The sequence below is a fragment of the Pseudophryne corroboree genome, chromosome 10, assembly GCF_028390025.1.
Source record: "Pseudophryne corroboree isolate aPseCor3 chromosome 10, aPseCor3.hap2, whole genome shotgun sequence".
Taxonomy (NCBI): Eukaryota; Metazoa; Chordata; class Amphibia; order Anura; family Myobatrachidae; genus Pseudophryne; species Pseudophryne corroboree.
Genome location: NC_086453.1, coordinates 112,103,276 through 112,119,045, shown reverse-complemented (window position 1 = coordinate 112,119,045; position 15,770 = coordinate 112,103,276).

Below are 15,770 nucleotides of genomic sequence, written 5' to 3'. Positions count from 1 at the left end.
CTGACAGTGTCCAGCAGGTCCGTCATCAGTCATCATTACCTAATAAATATATTATCTACCTGTCCGGCTGCAGTACTAGTGATATTATATATACATACATATATATATATTGATTTCATCTCATTATCAATCATCCAGTCTATATTAGCAGCAGACACAGTACGTTAGTCCACGGCTGTAGCTACCTCTGTGTCGGCACTCGGCAGTCCATCCATAATTGTATACCACCTACCCGTGTTTTTTTTTTTTCTTTCTTCTTTGTACATACTACTAGTATAGTATAGTAGCTTACTGTAGCAGTCTGCGGTGCTGCTGAGCTGACAGTGTCCAGCAGGTCCGTCATCAGTCATCATTACCTAATAAATATATTATCTACCTGTCCGGCTGCAGTACTAGTGATATTATATATACATGCATATATATATATATTGATTTCATCTCATTATCAATCATCCAGTCTATATTAGCAGCAGACACAGTACGTTAGTACACGGCTGTAGCTACCTCTGTGTCGGCACTCGGCAGTCCATCCATAATTGTATACCACCTACCCGTGGTTTTTTTTTTTCTTTCTTCTTTGTACATACTACTATAGTATAGTAGCTTACTGTAGCAGTCTGCGGTGCTGCTGAGCTGACAGTGTCCAGCAGGTCCGTCATCAGTCATCATTACCTAATAAATATATTATCTACCTGTCCGGCTGCAGTACTAGTGATATTATATATACATACATATATATATATATATTGATTTCATCTCATTATCATCCAGTCTATATTAGCAGCAGACACAGTACGGTAGTCCACGGCTGTAGCTACCTCTGTGTCGGCACTCGGCAGTCCATCCATAAGTATACTAGTATCCATCCATCTCCATTGTTTACCTGAGGTGCCTTTTAGTTGTGCCTATTAAAATATGGAGAACAAAAATGTTGAGGTTCCAAAATTAGGGAAAGATCAAGATCCACTTCCACCTCGTGCTGAAGCTGCTGCCACTAGTCATGGCCGAGACGATGAAATGCCAGCAACGTCGTCTGCCAAGGCCGATGCCCAATGTCATAGTACAGAGCATGTCAAATCCAAAACACCAAATATCAGTAAAAAAAGGACTCCAAAACCTAAAATAAAATTGTCGGAGGAGAAGCGTAAACTTGCCAATATGCCATTTACCACACGGAGTGGCAAGGAACGGCTGAGGCCCTGGCCTATGTTCATGGCTAGTGGTTCAGCTTCACATGAGGATGGAAGCACTCAGCCTCTCGCTAGAAAACTGAAAAGACTCAAGCTGGCAAAAGCACCGCAAAGAACTGTGCGTTCTTCGAAATCCCAAATCCACAAGGAGAGTCCAATTGTGTCGGTTGCGATGCCTGACCTTCCCAACACTGGACGTGAAGAGCATGCGCCTTCCACCATTTGCACGCCCCCTGCAAGTGCTGGAAGGAGCACCCGCAGTCCAGTTCCTGATAGTCAGATTGAAGATGTCAGTGTTGAAGTACACCAGGATGAGGAGGATATGGGTGTTGCTGGCGCTGGGGAGGAAATTGACCAGGAGGATTCTGATGGTGAGGTGGTTTGTTTAAGTCAGGCACCCGGGGAGACACCTATTGTCCGTGGGAGGAATATGGCCGTTGACATGCCTGGTGAAAATACCAAAAAAATCAGCTCTTCAGTGTGGAGGTATTTCAACAGAAAAGCGGACAACAGGTGTCAAGCCGTGTGTTGCCTTTGTCAAGCTGTAATAAGTAGGGGTAAGGACGTTAACCACCTCGGAACATCCTCCCTTATACGTCACCTGCAGCGCATTCATAATAAGTCAGTGACAAGTTCAAAAACTTTGGGCGACAGCGGAAGCAGTCCACTGACCAGTAAATCCCTTCCTCTTGTAACCAAGCTCACGCAAACCACCCCACCAACTCCCTCAGTGTCAATTTCCTCCTTCCCCAGGAATGCCAATAGTCCTGCAGGCCATGACACTGGCAATTCTGACGAGTCCTCTCCTGCCTGGGATTCCTCCGATGCATCCTTGCGTGTAACGCCTACTGCTGCTGGCGCTGCTGTTGTTGCTGCTGGGAGTCGATGGTCATCCCAGAGGGGAAGTCGTAAGCCCACTTGTACTACTTCCAGTAAGCAATTGACTGTCCAACAGTCCTTTGCGAGGAAGATGAAATATCACAGCAGTCATCCTGTTGCAAAGCGGATAACTGAGGCCTTGACAACTATGTTGGTGTTAGACGTGCGTCCGGTATCCGCCGTTAGTTCACAGGGAACTAGACAATTTATTGAGGCAGTGTGCCCCCGTTACCAAATACCATCTAGGTTCCACTTCTCTAGGCAGGCGATACCGAGAATGTACACGGACGTCAGAAAAAGACTCACCAGTGTCCTAAAAAATGCAGTTGTACCCAATGTCCACTTAACCACGGACATGTGGACAAGTGGAGCAGGGCAGGGTCAGGACTATATGACTGTGACAGCCCACTGGGTAGATGTATGGACTCCCGCCGCAAGAACAGCAGCGGCGGCACCAGTAGCAGCATCTCGCAAACGCCAACTCTTTCCTAGGCAGGCTACGCTTTGTATCACCGCTTTCCAGAATACGCACACAGCTGAAAACCTCTTACGGCAACTGAGGAAGATCATCGCGGAATGGCTTACCCCAATTGGACTCTCCTGTGGATTTGTGGCATCGGACAACGCCAGCAATATTGTGTGTGCATTAAATATGGGCAAATTCCAGCACGTCCCATGTTTTGCACATACCTTGAATTTGGTGGTGCAGAATTTTTTTAAAAACGACAGGGGCGTGCAAGAGATGCTGTCGGTGGCCAGAAGAATTGCGGGACACTTTCGGCGTACAGGCACCACGTACAGAAGACTGGAGCACCACCAAAAACTACTGAACCTGCCCTGCCATTATCTGAAGCAAGAAGTGGTAACGAGGTGGAATTCAACCCTCTATATGCTTCAGAGGTTGGAGGAGCAGCAAAAGGCCATTCAAGCCTATACAATTGAGCACGATATAGGAGGTGGAATGCACCTGTCTCAAGCGCAGTGGAGAATGATTTCAACGTTGTGCAAGGTTCTGATGCCCTTTGAACTTGCCACACGTGAAGTCAGTTCAGACACTGCCAGCCTGAGTCAGGTCATTCCCCTCATCAGGCTTTTGCAGAAGAAGCTGGAGACATTTAAGGAGGAGCTAACACGGAGCGATTCCGCTAGGCATGTGGGACTTGTGGATGGAGCCCTTAATTCGCTTAACAAGGATTCACGGGTGGTCAATCTGTTGAAATCAGAGCACTACATTTTGGCCACCGTGCTCGATCCTAGATTTAAAGCCTACCTTGGATCTCTCTTTCCGGCAGACACAAGTCTGCTGGGGTTGAAAGACCTGCTGGTGACAAAATTGTCAAGTCAAGCGGAACGCGACCTGTCAACATCTCCTCCTTCACATTCTCCCGCAACTGGGGGTGCGAGGAAAAGGCTCAGAATTCCGAGCCCACCCGCTGGCGGTGATGCAGGGCAGTCTGGAGCGACTGCTGATGCTGACATCTGGTCCGGACTGAAGGACCTGACAACGATTACGGACATGTCGTCTACTGTCACTGCATATGATTCTCTCACCATTGAAAGAATGGTGGAGGATTATATGAGTGACCGCATCCAAGTAGGCACGTCACACAGTCCTTACTTATACTGGCAGGAAAAAGAGGCAATTTGGAGGCCCTTGCACAAACTGGCTTTATTCTACCTAAGTTGCCCTCCCACAAGTGTGTACTCCGAAAGAGTGTTTAGTGCCGCCGCTCACCTTGTCAGCAATCGGCGTACGAGGTTACATCCAGAAAATGTGGAGAAGATGATGTTCATTAAAATGAATTATAATCAATTCCTCCGTGGAGACATTGACCAGCAGCAATTGCCTCCACAAAGTACACAGGGAGCTGAGATGGTGGATTCCAGTGGGGACGAATTGATAATCTGTGAGGAGGGGGATGTACACGGTGATATATCGGAGGATGATGATGAGGTGGACATCTTGCCTCTGTAGAGCCAGTTTGTGCAAGGAGAGATTAATTGCTTCTTTTTTGGTGGGGGTCCAAACCAACCCGTCATTTCAGTCACAGTCGTGTGGCAGACCCTGTCACTGAAATGATGGGTTGGTTAAAGTGTGCATGTCCTGTTTATACAACATAAGGGTGGGTGGGAGGGCCCAAGGACAATTCCATCTTGCATCTCTTTTTTCTTTAATTTTTCTTTGCGTCATGTGCTGTTTGTGGAATGTTTTTTGGAAGGGCCATCCTGCGTGACACTGCAGTGCCACTCCTAGATGGGCCCGGTGTTTGTGTCGGCCACTAGGGTCGCTTATCTTACTCACACAGCTACCTCATTGCGCCTCTTTTTTTCTTTGCGTCATGTGCTGTTTGGGGAGGGTTTTTTGGAAGGGCCATCCTGCGTGACACTGCAGTGCCACTCCTAGATTGGCACGGTGTTTGTGTCGGCCACTAGGGTCGCTTATCTTACTCACACAGCTACCTCATTGCGCCTCTTTTTTTCTTTGCGTCATGTGCTGTTTGGGGAGGGTTTTTTGGAAGGGCCATCCTGCGTGACACTGCAGTGCCACTCCTAGATGGGCACGGTGTTTGTGTCGGCCACTAGGGTCGCTTATCTTACTCACACAGCTACCTCATTGCGCCTCTTTTTTTCTTTGCGTCATGTGCTGTTTGGGAAGGGTTTTTTTGGAAGGGCCATCCTGCGTGACACTGCAGTGCCACTCCTAGATGGGCACGGTGTTTGTGTCGGCCACTAGGGTCGCTTATCTTACTCACACAGCTACCTCATTGCGCCTCTTTTTTTCTTTGCGTCATGTGCTGTTTGGGGAGGGTTTTTTGGAAGGGCCATCCTGCGTGACACTGCAGTGCCACTCCTAGATGGGCACGGTGTTTGTGTCGGCCACTAGGGTCGCTTATCTTACTCACACAGCTACCTCATTGCGCCTCTTTTTTTCTTTGCGTCATGTGCTGTTTGGGGAGGGTTTTTTGGAAGGGCCATCCTGCGTGACACTGCAGTGCCACTCCTAGATGGGCCCGGTGTTTGTGTCGGCCACTAGGGTCGCTTATCTTACTCACACAGCTACCTCATTGCGCCTCTTTTTTTCTTTGCGTCATGTGCTGTTTGGGGAGGGTTTTTTGGAAGGGCCATCCTGCGTGACACTGCAGTGCCACTCCTAGATGGGCCCGGTGTTTGTGTCGGCCACTAGGGTCGCTTATCTTACTCACACAGCTACCTCATTGCGCCTCTTTTTTTCTTTGCGTCATGTGCTGTTTGGGGAGTGTTTTTTGGAAGGGCCATCCTGCGTGACACTGCAGTGCCACTCCTAGATGGGCACGGTGTTTGTGTCGGCCACTAGGGTCGCTTAGCTTAGTCATCCAGCGACCTAGGTGCAAATTTTAGGACTAAAAATAATATTGTGAGGTGTGAGGTATTCAGAATAGACTGAAAATGAGTGGAAATTATGGTTTTTGAGGTTAATAATACTTTGGGATCAAAACGACCCCCAAATTCTATGATTTAAGCTGTTTTTTAGTGTTTTTTTAAAAAAAACACCCGAATCCAAAACACACCCGAATCCGACAAAAAAAATTCTGTGAGGTTTTGCCAAAACGCGGTCGAACCCAAAACACGGCCACGGAACCGAACCCAAAACCAAAACACAAAACCCGAAAAATTTCAAGTGCACATCTCTACACTGCACCCATTTGCTTAATACTTACCTCTCTGAAGTCCCCCGTGGAAGCCATCCCTTTTCGGCAGTGCAATAGAGTTTGAACATTAGGGGGAACAAACTCTATTGCGCCTGCTGAAAACTCTGGAAAGATGGCACGGTGGCCATTTTTCCAGAGTTTTGCGCATACGCATTAGCAAAATCTTCGGGAAAATGTCCGCCGCGCTCCCAGAGGTTTGCGCATGCGCATTCTCAGACTCTATCGGCGCTGCCGCGGAGAAGGATGGCACCGCCGGGGGACTCCGGAGAGGTACTGTAAGTAGTAAATCCTGTGCATCAGTCAAAGAGGAGGGGGCCCCTGAAGCAGAAGGCTGCACACGGGCCTCCTCCTCTCTTAAAACGCCCCTGCCATGTGTACTATACTCATGTATTTGTAGGCACAGTTTCATAGTCGTTATCAGACAGAGCCAGAACTAGACTTTTTGGTGCCCTTAGACAGAATAAGCGTAGTGGCCTTAAATAAAGATGTGTGTTACTGAAGGTGCTTAGGGATGTGAGAGGGAGATGGGGGTGGCCAGGTGATGCCATGGATTAAAGAGGAGAAAGTTGCAAGTCCAGATTGGTGCTACACAACAGGGCCTCCTGCACATGTCGCACATGTCACACGGTCACACCACACTAGTTACGGCCCTGTGATCAGCTCAGGTTGCAACAGAGGGACAGCAGCACAGACCAACCCCACTAGAGGGGAGCCGCCGCCCGATAAAAAATAATAGTTTACAGTAATTACATACAATGATTAAATTAGACATGTAAGGTATTATGATGTGTATATATCAGGGGGGAACTAATATTCCCTTCCTTGCACTTTTGGAAGTGGCACATACAGTATGCCCCAGAGTGCTGTTCAAATGGTACTCTGGAGCGCAAAGTCAGCAGTGATGCTGGTGGTCAGAGTCCACTACCGTACTGCAGTGGGGCTGGACATGAAGGAAGAAATCCATTCTGCGCATTTGCAGAATGGACTCCCTTTTTAGAGGAAAGCAGACCGCATGAGATGCGACCGTGCCAGGTAAGTGCTAGATAAGGGGTTAATCAGCAAATACTGAGAATTTGATAAAAGAACCACTTTGGTTAAGGATTGCTGTGTTACTAATGCTGCATTAGTCTTTCCAAGATATGCAGTCTCATACCATGCAACCATGGCAAGTACTGTAAGTGTGCTCCACAGTGCAGATTGTGGGCTGAATCAGACCTGATCACTGGGCTGCTAAAACTGTAGCCCTGCGATCAGATAGTCGCTGCCCAAGGGGAGTGTATATTCGCCGTGCAAGCGTGTGATCGCATGTGTATGCTGAGCAGCTAACAAATCCCTTAGTCAGCAGACCGCTGCAAATCCATTCGCATCTCACTCACCAGTGGCTGGTTTTTACCACTGTGTGCAGTCGTCTGTGTGCAGCCCAGGACTAAAGGTGCCCATACAACTAAAGATTTATCTTCCAATCTGGCTGGTTGGAACAAAAGTCTGGTAATGGATGGGAGCAAATGACAGTTGACCATGATAAATCTTTAGGTGTATGGGCACCTTTACTCCGGAGCTGACGTCACACACCCTCCCTGAAAACGCTTGGGCACGCCTGCGTTTTCCCTGACACCCTCTGAAAATGATCAGTTACCGCCCACAAACGGCCTCTTCCTGTCAATCAGCATGTGAATGGCTCTGTGATTCGAATTTTCGCACCAGCCTGTTGTTTGCCGAGGTGCGTGCACATTGCGTTGTTGTTGTTTGCCGAGTTGTTGTGGCCTCATGCGGGTGGCACCAGTTGTTGTTTGCCGAGGCGCGTGCACATTGCGGTGCATATGCATGCGCAGTTAATGCCTGATTGCCCTCTGTGTGAAAACGCACAGCTGCGATCAGGTCTGAATCAGTCCCTGCCAGTAAAAAAGGGGAAATGGGGAAAAGGGATGTCTTCTGCACCAGTGAAAATTATGTTATTATTCAATAAAGTATCCCCAAATTTTTGTTATTGCATAAAGATTCCTGCATCAATCAGTAGGGGGTGCTGCCATAGACAATAGGAATAAAGAACAACATTGGACAGAAAAAGATTATCTCTTCGTTGGCGCACTTAGAAGGAGAAGAACGTATTTGATTATTTATTAAAATATAACTTTTATTACTTTCACTTAATAAAAATGCCTTGCAATGAGAAACATATATGTGAAAAACCTAAATAAATTGTGCACTATAAGTGAATAAACTAAGTGCTGAAAAATATTAAAAACTGATTCACTGTGCTCAAACACTTATTTTGCTCAGTTTATTTACATTCATTAATTACCACTGGAATTGTCCCTATTAGTATTATTGGCAATAATACTAATAGGGACAATTCCAGTGGTAATTAATGAATGCAAATAAACTGAGCAAAACAAGTGTTTGAGCACAGTGAATCCAGTGACGTGCGGTGAGGTCTTTGGCTGGGGAGGCACATATATATCTCCATCTGTCCCCTCTCTCACTTGAGATGTGATGTGTGTGCAGGCCAGAGTGTAGGCGCCGCTCAGGGCCGGTGCAAGGGTGTTCGAAGCCCTCCTGCAAACTATAAAATTGCGCACTCCCTCCCTTAACTCATAAAGGGACAGCGTGCATCAGAAAAGAGGGGTGTGTGTGTTCTCACAAGGAAGGGGTGTGGACACAATAGCACCTGAGAATAGTACCTCCAATTTAAATTACGCCACACTGTAGCATAATCTTATTCACAATACACTGCACGTAGTCCCCATGATTCATATTACACCACATAGTAGTGTCCCTTATACTTATGTCCAGCCTTGCCTGGGTTTCTGTTTATTTTTTTAAGCTATTATCCCCAGCACTGCCTGAGGATATGTTTTCTTCTCTTTTTTTACTCTTCTCTCTCAGCACCACTTTTCCCCATCTATTTCCATCCCCTCTTTCCCTTTCTTACTCCCACTACTTTGAGAGTCACAGGGAGGGTGAGGGTGAGGGCAGGGATGCTGAGGGGGAGATACAGGGAGGGTGAGGGCAGGGATGCTGAGGGGGAGATACAGGGATGCTGAGGGGGATGGTGAGGGCAGGGACGCTGAGGGGGAGATACAGGGAGGGTGAGGGTAGGGATGCTGAGGGGGAGATACAGGGATGCTGAGGGGGAAGGTGAGGGCAGGGACGCTGAGGGGGAGATACAGGGAGGGTGAGGGCAGGGATGCTGAGGGGGAGATACAGGGATGCTGAGGGGGAGGGTGAGGGCAGGGACGCTGAGGGGGAGATACAGGGAGGGTGAGGGCAGGGATGCTGAGGGGGAGGGTGAGGGCAGGGATGTTGAGGGGGAGATACAGGCAGAGTGAGGGCAGGGAGGCTGAGGGGGAGATACAGGGAGGGTGAGGGCAGGGATGCTGAGGGGGAGGGTGAGGGCAGGGATGCTGAGGGGGAGATACAGGGAGAGTGAGGGCAGGGATGCTGAGGGTGAGGGCAGGGATGCTGAGGGGGACATACAGGGAGGGTGAGGGCAGGAAAGCTGACCGGGAGGATGAGTGCAGGGATGCTGAGGGGGAGATACATGGAGGGTGAGGGGAAGGACGCTGAGGGGGAGATACAGGAAGGGTGAGGGCTGGAAAGCTGACGGGGAGGGTGAGGGCAGGGACGCTGAGGGGGAGATACATGGAGGGTGAGGGCAGGAAAGCTGAGGGGGAGAAACAGGGATGGTGAGGGCAGGAAAGCTGATGGGGAGGGTGAGGGCAGGGACGCTGAGGGGGAGATACAGGAAGGGTGAGGGCAGGGACGCTGAGGGAGAGTTAGAGGGCAAGTGAGGGTAGGGATGCTGAGAGGGAGTTACAGGGAGGGTGCGGGCATGAACGCTCATGTGGTGTTATAGGGAGAGTAAGTGCATGGACGCTGACTGGGTGTTAGAGGAAGGGTGAGGGTAGGGACGCTGACAGGGAGTTAGAGGAATCATAAGGGCAGTAGTACTGAAGAGGGAGTTACAGGGAGGGTGAGGAAAGGGGCCTAAAAAATAGATTAGAATAAACAAATGCTCTAAATCCCCCCAACCGTCACTTACCAGATATGTGCAGTGCCTCCTCACTTCTTCCGGAAGAGGCAGCAGTCTGTCACACGTGGGTCTCTATCAGTGATTGTGCGGGACAGGACTCGGAGCTGATAGTGTGGTTTCCGCTCACCACCGGCAAAGCTCTTGACTGTGGGCTGGTTCTGTATCCCATCTTTATGTGCCTGGGCGTCTCCTTCCAGATCAGTCCTGTGTCCCGCCACTCCACTCAAATGGCCGTCGAGCTGTCACCGTCTTGGGGGGACATGGTGATATACACACAGGGGCCTGAAAGGGACATAGTGACACATACTGGGGCCTGGGACGGTACAAGAGGAGACACACACACTTTAGCTTGGAGGTTTAGGGGGGAGACATGGCACACACTTTAGCTAGGAGGGGGAGGGGGGACACGGCACACATTTTAGCTAGGAGGGGGAGGGGGTGACACGGCACACATTTTAGCTAGGAGGGGAGGGGGGACACGGCACACACTTTAGCTAGGAGGTCGAGGGGGACACGGCACACACTTTAGTTAGAGGGGGGGACACGGCACACACTTTAGTTGGGAGGGGGGACATGGCACACACTTTAGTTAGGAGGGGGGGACATGGCACACACTTTAGTTAGGGGGGGGGATGGCACACACTTTAGTTAGTAGGGGGAGGGGGGGACATGGCACACACTTTAGTTAGGGGTGGGGTGTGGCACACACTTTAGTTAGTAGGGGGAGGGGGGGACATGGCACACATGTAGCACCTCCTAAATTAGCAGATGTCAGGTTTTAGGGGGGGCTGTAATGTTTATCTAGGTGGGCCTCCACCCAAGCGTTATAATATTTCTAGGCCTGCTTGGGAAAGCCAGTAAAGATGTATGTGCGATTACACCTTACTTACCGAGGGTTAACCTGGCTTGTTCGATTTCTTTCTTCCTAGGTATCAAACCGAAGTACACACTTGACGGTGGGTGATAAGGTAAGTAAGCTAATACCCAGTAAAACAATACACAGTCATGACCATAAACTTTAACCGATATTCTTTATAAAGTTACTAATAACTAATAATTAGTAATTACCTTACAATGTCTCCAATCCTATACACATTACCATGCATGCATTACAATTTTTTTTAGAACAACCGGTTCATATAGAAAAAAAATGAGCTCATAAAACTAATTGGCATAAGTCAGTCTTAAGACAACCCTAGGGGTCTATTACTGGCCAAGTTTTTTTTTTTTATAAATCTGTTTTATTGAGGATTTACAATACAACAAAATAAGAAGACATCAGGTGTAAAAGGTATATCAGGCATGAAAGGCAGGTGACATGCAGTCTAAAGGAGTAGCAGGAACAGTAATAACAAGCAATAAAATTGCATACAGTGTGGAGGCGATTAAAGCAGGTACCTGGTCTAGGAAAAAACAGAGGCAAGTGACCGATCATATTTTAAGACTCCTAGGGTGAAGTCCTCCTTGGTTGCCTTGGGCAAATCTGCCAGTACAATTCAGATTAACAATAAACCTGATAATTCAGTCAAACTTAACTAAACGAATCCTGGGGGGGGGGGGGGGGGGTCACACATAAGGGGTAAGAAAAAAGGGAGGGGATGGTAGGGGCAGTGCAAGGTCAGATGTTCAGCTATGACGGTGGAGACTGTAATGAGATTTGTCGGAGCAGGTACCATTCAGTCGATTCAAAGACCGTGGATATGTGGGCTTGCGTGGAAAGAGGGAGTGAGTCAATTTACGTTTCCCATCTAGCATAGAATTTAACAACATCTGTTTCTATATGTACCAATGCAGATCTACGATCAAAATATAGTATTTGTAACATTTTCCTGTGTACTTCCGATAATTAAGGCTTAGATCTGGAGACCCAATGGGTGAGAATGATCTTTTTAGACACTGTGACCATTATGGTCAGCAACGGTATGTGCCTTTGTCCATGAGTACCCAAATCCCACTGAGAGAAATTCGCACATAAACAAGCTAAAGGGTCGGGTGTGACTCGGGTGTGGAGCAGAGTGTTGATACAGGTGAGTACCTTACCCCAGAATTTCCTAATGTGGCCACATTCCCAGAAATTGTGATAGAAAGTTGCTGAGTGGTAACCACATTTAGGGCATTCCCCTGAAATCAGGGGGTTGTAACGGGCATGGTGAATTTGGGGGACATAAGCCCTTTGTAGGGTTCGGAGATGGACTTCTTGTAAATAAGCAGAGGACAGGGTTTTCATAGTTGAGCAATAAAAAGTGCTTAGAGCTGCAGAGTCAGTAAGGGAGGGAATATCTTTCTGCCATTGGGACAGTAACATGGACCATCTATGGGGTGAGGTTATGTCAGTGAGGAGGTTGTACAGCATCCTAGTGCGAAAGGGTACACGTTCACACAAGGTAATCACTGATTGTAGTGGATCTGGGGGGCCAAAGGGTGGTGAGGTGTGATCCCTGGAATGAAGAATGGAGGTAAGATAGTGTCGAGTCTGTAAATACATGTAGAAATGTGATTGTGGGATGTCATACTTATCCTGGAGGAAAGAGAATAGGACAAAATTTCCCCCCGAGTCGTAGACTTTGGAGGAGCATGATAATCCTTTAGTCCTCCAAAGTTTAAAGATAGAGTTTGTGAGAGATGGAGGGAATGCAGGATTACCCCAGAGAGGAACTCGCCGTGTGGACATATGATTCCTGTGGAACAGTTTATTTATTTTAATCCATGCATATCATGAAATATCGGGGAGCCAAGGATGTGAGGAGGGATAGATTTCGGGGTAGAGTGGAGGAGTGCGCTGGGAGAAAAGCGAGAAAACATGGCCTCATCTAAACCGGGGTCTGTGTAAGCGTGACCGTCCGTCAGCCAATCAGCAGCCCAATGAAAAAGGGCAGACAGGGAATATGAGAGGAAGTCAGGTAGGCCGACTCCCCCCCGCGGTACGGGGAGCAGTCAGTTTTTTGAAAGCTATGAGGGGTCTCTTGCCTTTCCAGAGAAACTTAGTAAGGATTTTGCAAATGTAGGCCAGATCTCTCGTGGAAAGGCGTATGGGTAACATCTGCATGAGATAATATAGGCGTGGGAAAAAGACACTTTGTAGAACCGCCACTCGGCCCAAGAGTGAAAGGGGTAAACGTTTTCAAGAGTCAAGGGTAGTGGTAAGCTTATGTAGCATGGGTGTGAAGTTGGCTTCATATAAGGTGGATAAATCTGATGGGATTTGTATTCCCAAGTAGGTGATCTTATCTAGAACAGTTTTAAACGTCAGCATCAAGGTAGGGACAGGTTGGGTGATGGGTGCACGAGGGCTCCCCAGGGGTAGTAACTCCGATTTAGAAACATTGATACGATAGCCTGAGGTTTTCCCGAAAGACGATATGAGGTGGAGAATCTCTGGGATGGAGACGTCAGGTTCAGAAATAAAAAGAAGCATATCGTCTGCAAATAATGCAACCTTGAGCTCCACATCACCAATCCGGACCCCCTGGAATTTCCTGGACGCTCGCAAGGCTATCGCCAGAGGTTCCAGAGCAATATCAAACAATAAAGGAGACAGTGGGCATCCCTGCTGTGTACCTCTACCTATTGGGAAGGGAGGAGACAAAACACCATTGCATGATACCTGAGTTTGGGGATGAGTATATAGGAGTCTAATCCAGTCTATGAAAGCCGACGGGAGCCAAAGCGTGCTAAGGAGTGGTATAGATGGGGCCATTCAACCAGATCAAACGCCTTCTCCGCGTTGAGGGAAAGGATATAAGCCGGGTCAGAGGTGGCGGAGGATGCCTGAACCGCTGATAACACGCGTCTGACATTGACTTCCGAATGTCTGCCCCATATAAAGCCTGTTTGATCTGGATGGATGATGCGGGGAAGGAGTAGTTTTAACCGATCAGTCAGAATCTTGGTCAGCAATTTATAGTCAAGGTTTAGTAGGGAGATGGGACGATAGGATCCCGGGAGGGTGAGGTCTCTGCCCGGCTTTGGTAAAACTTTAAGGATGCCTGAGTTGAAGTGTGAAGGGAGAGTTTGAGATGTAAGCATAGAATTAAGCGCATGCAGTAATGGGGACTCTAGTTTTGGCAAGAGCAGCTTGTAAAAATCAGCAGAGAAACCATCGGGTCCTGGGGCTTTGTCACGTTTGAAATGACCAATAGTCTGGCGGATCTCTTCCAAGGTAATCGGGGATGTTAGTGACTGGCTAAGCTCCGGAGGCAATTCAGGTACCGGCAGGAAGTCCCAATTATTGGGAGAAGCAGAATCTGTAATCAAGTCAGGGGGGGATGGGCGGGGAACTGTGGGGGAGTAGAGATCAGTATAAAAGGAGCGCATGACTGCAGAGATCTCAGCATTAGTGGTAGTCAGTTTGCCCGATTCTGTCATCAGAGGTCGCGTAGTCAGGGGTGGATGAGAGCCACGCCAGAGGTTAGAAAGTAATTTACCCGTCTTGTTTCCAAATTTGTGGAACTGATAGCTAACATTGAACATATATTTCTCTGACGTCCTAGTGGATGCTGGGAACTCCGTAAGGACCATGGGGAATAGCGGCTCCGCAGGAGACTGGGCACAACTAAGAAAGATTTAGGACTACATGGTGTGCACTGGCTCCTCCCTCTATGCCCCTCCTCCAGACCCCAGTTAGAATTTTGTGCCCGGCCGAGCTGGTTGCACACTAGGGGCTCTCCTGAGCTCTTAGAAAAGAAAGTATATTTAGGTTTTTTATTTTCAGTGAGATCTGCTGGCAACAGACTCACTGCTACGAGGGACTGAGGGGAGAAGAAGCGAACCTACCTGCTTGCAGCTAGCTTGGGCTTCTTAGGCTACTGGACACCATTAGCTCCAGAGGGATCGAACACAGGCCCAGCCTCGGTCATCCGGTCCCGGAGCCGCGCCGCCGTCCCCCTTGCAGAGCCAGAAGCAAGAAGAACGTCCAGGAAATCGGCGGCTGAAGACTCCGGTCTTCATTAAGGTAGCGCACAGCACTGCAGCTGTGCGCCATTGCTCCCCATACACACCACACACTCCGGTCACTGATGGGTGCTGGGCGCTGGGGGGGGGGAGCCCTGGGCTGCAATAAGAGTACCTTAGCTTGGCAAAAAAACACATAATATGGTCAGTAAGACTATATATGTGTAAAATCCCCTGCCAAAAATATCCTGAAAAAAGCGGGAGAAGTCCGCCGTGAAGGGGGCGGGGCTATCTCCCTCAGCACACTGGCGCCATTTCCTCTCACAGCTCCGCTGGAAGGACGCTCCCAAGGCTCTCCCCTGCAGTTTCCAGGCTCAATAGGGTAAAAAAGAGAGGGGGGGGCACTAAATTTAGGCGCAAACTGTGTATTGTAGCAGCTATAGGGGAAATATCACTGTGTGTAGTGTGTATCCCTGCATTATATAGCGCTCTGGTGTGTGCTGGCATACTCTCTCTCTGTCTCCCCAAAGGACTTTGTGGGGTCCTGTCCTCAGTCAGAGCATTCCCTGTGTGTGTGCGGTGTGTCGGTACGGCTGTGTCGACATGTTTGATGAGGAGGCTTATGTGGAGCAGGTGCCGATAAATGTGATGTCACCCCCTGCGGGGTCGACACCTGAATGGATGGACATGTGGAAGGAATTACGCGACAGTGTCAACTCCTTACATAAAAGGTTTGACGACATAGCAGATGTGGGACAGCCGGTTTCTCAACCCGTGCCTGCCCAGGCGTCTCAAAAGCCATCAGGGGCTCTAAAACGCCCGCTACCTCAGATGGCAGACACAGATGTCGACACGGATACTGACTCCAGTGTCGACGACGATGAGACTAGTGTACATTCCAATAGAGCCACTCGTTATATGATTACGGCTATGAAAAATGTGTTGCACATTTCTGATATTACCCCAGGTACCACAAAAAAGGGTATTATGTTTGGGGAGAAAAAGCTACCAGTGGTTTTTCTCCCATCTGATGAATTAAATGAAGTGTGTGAAGAAGCGTGGGCTTCCCCCGATAAGAAACTGGTAATT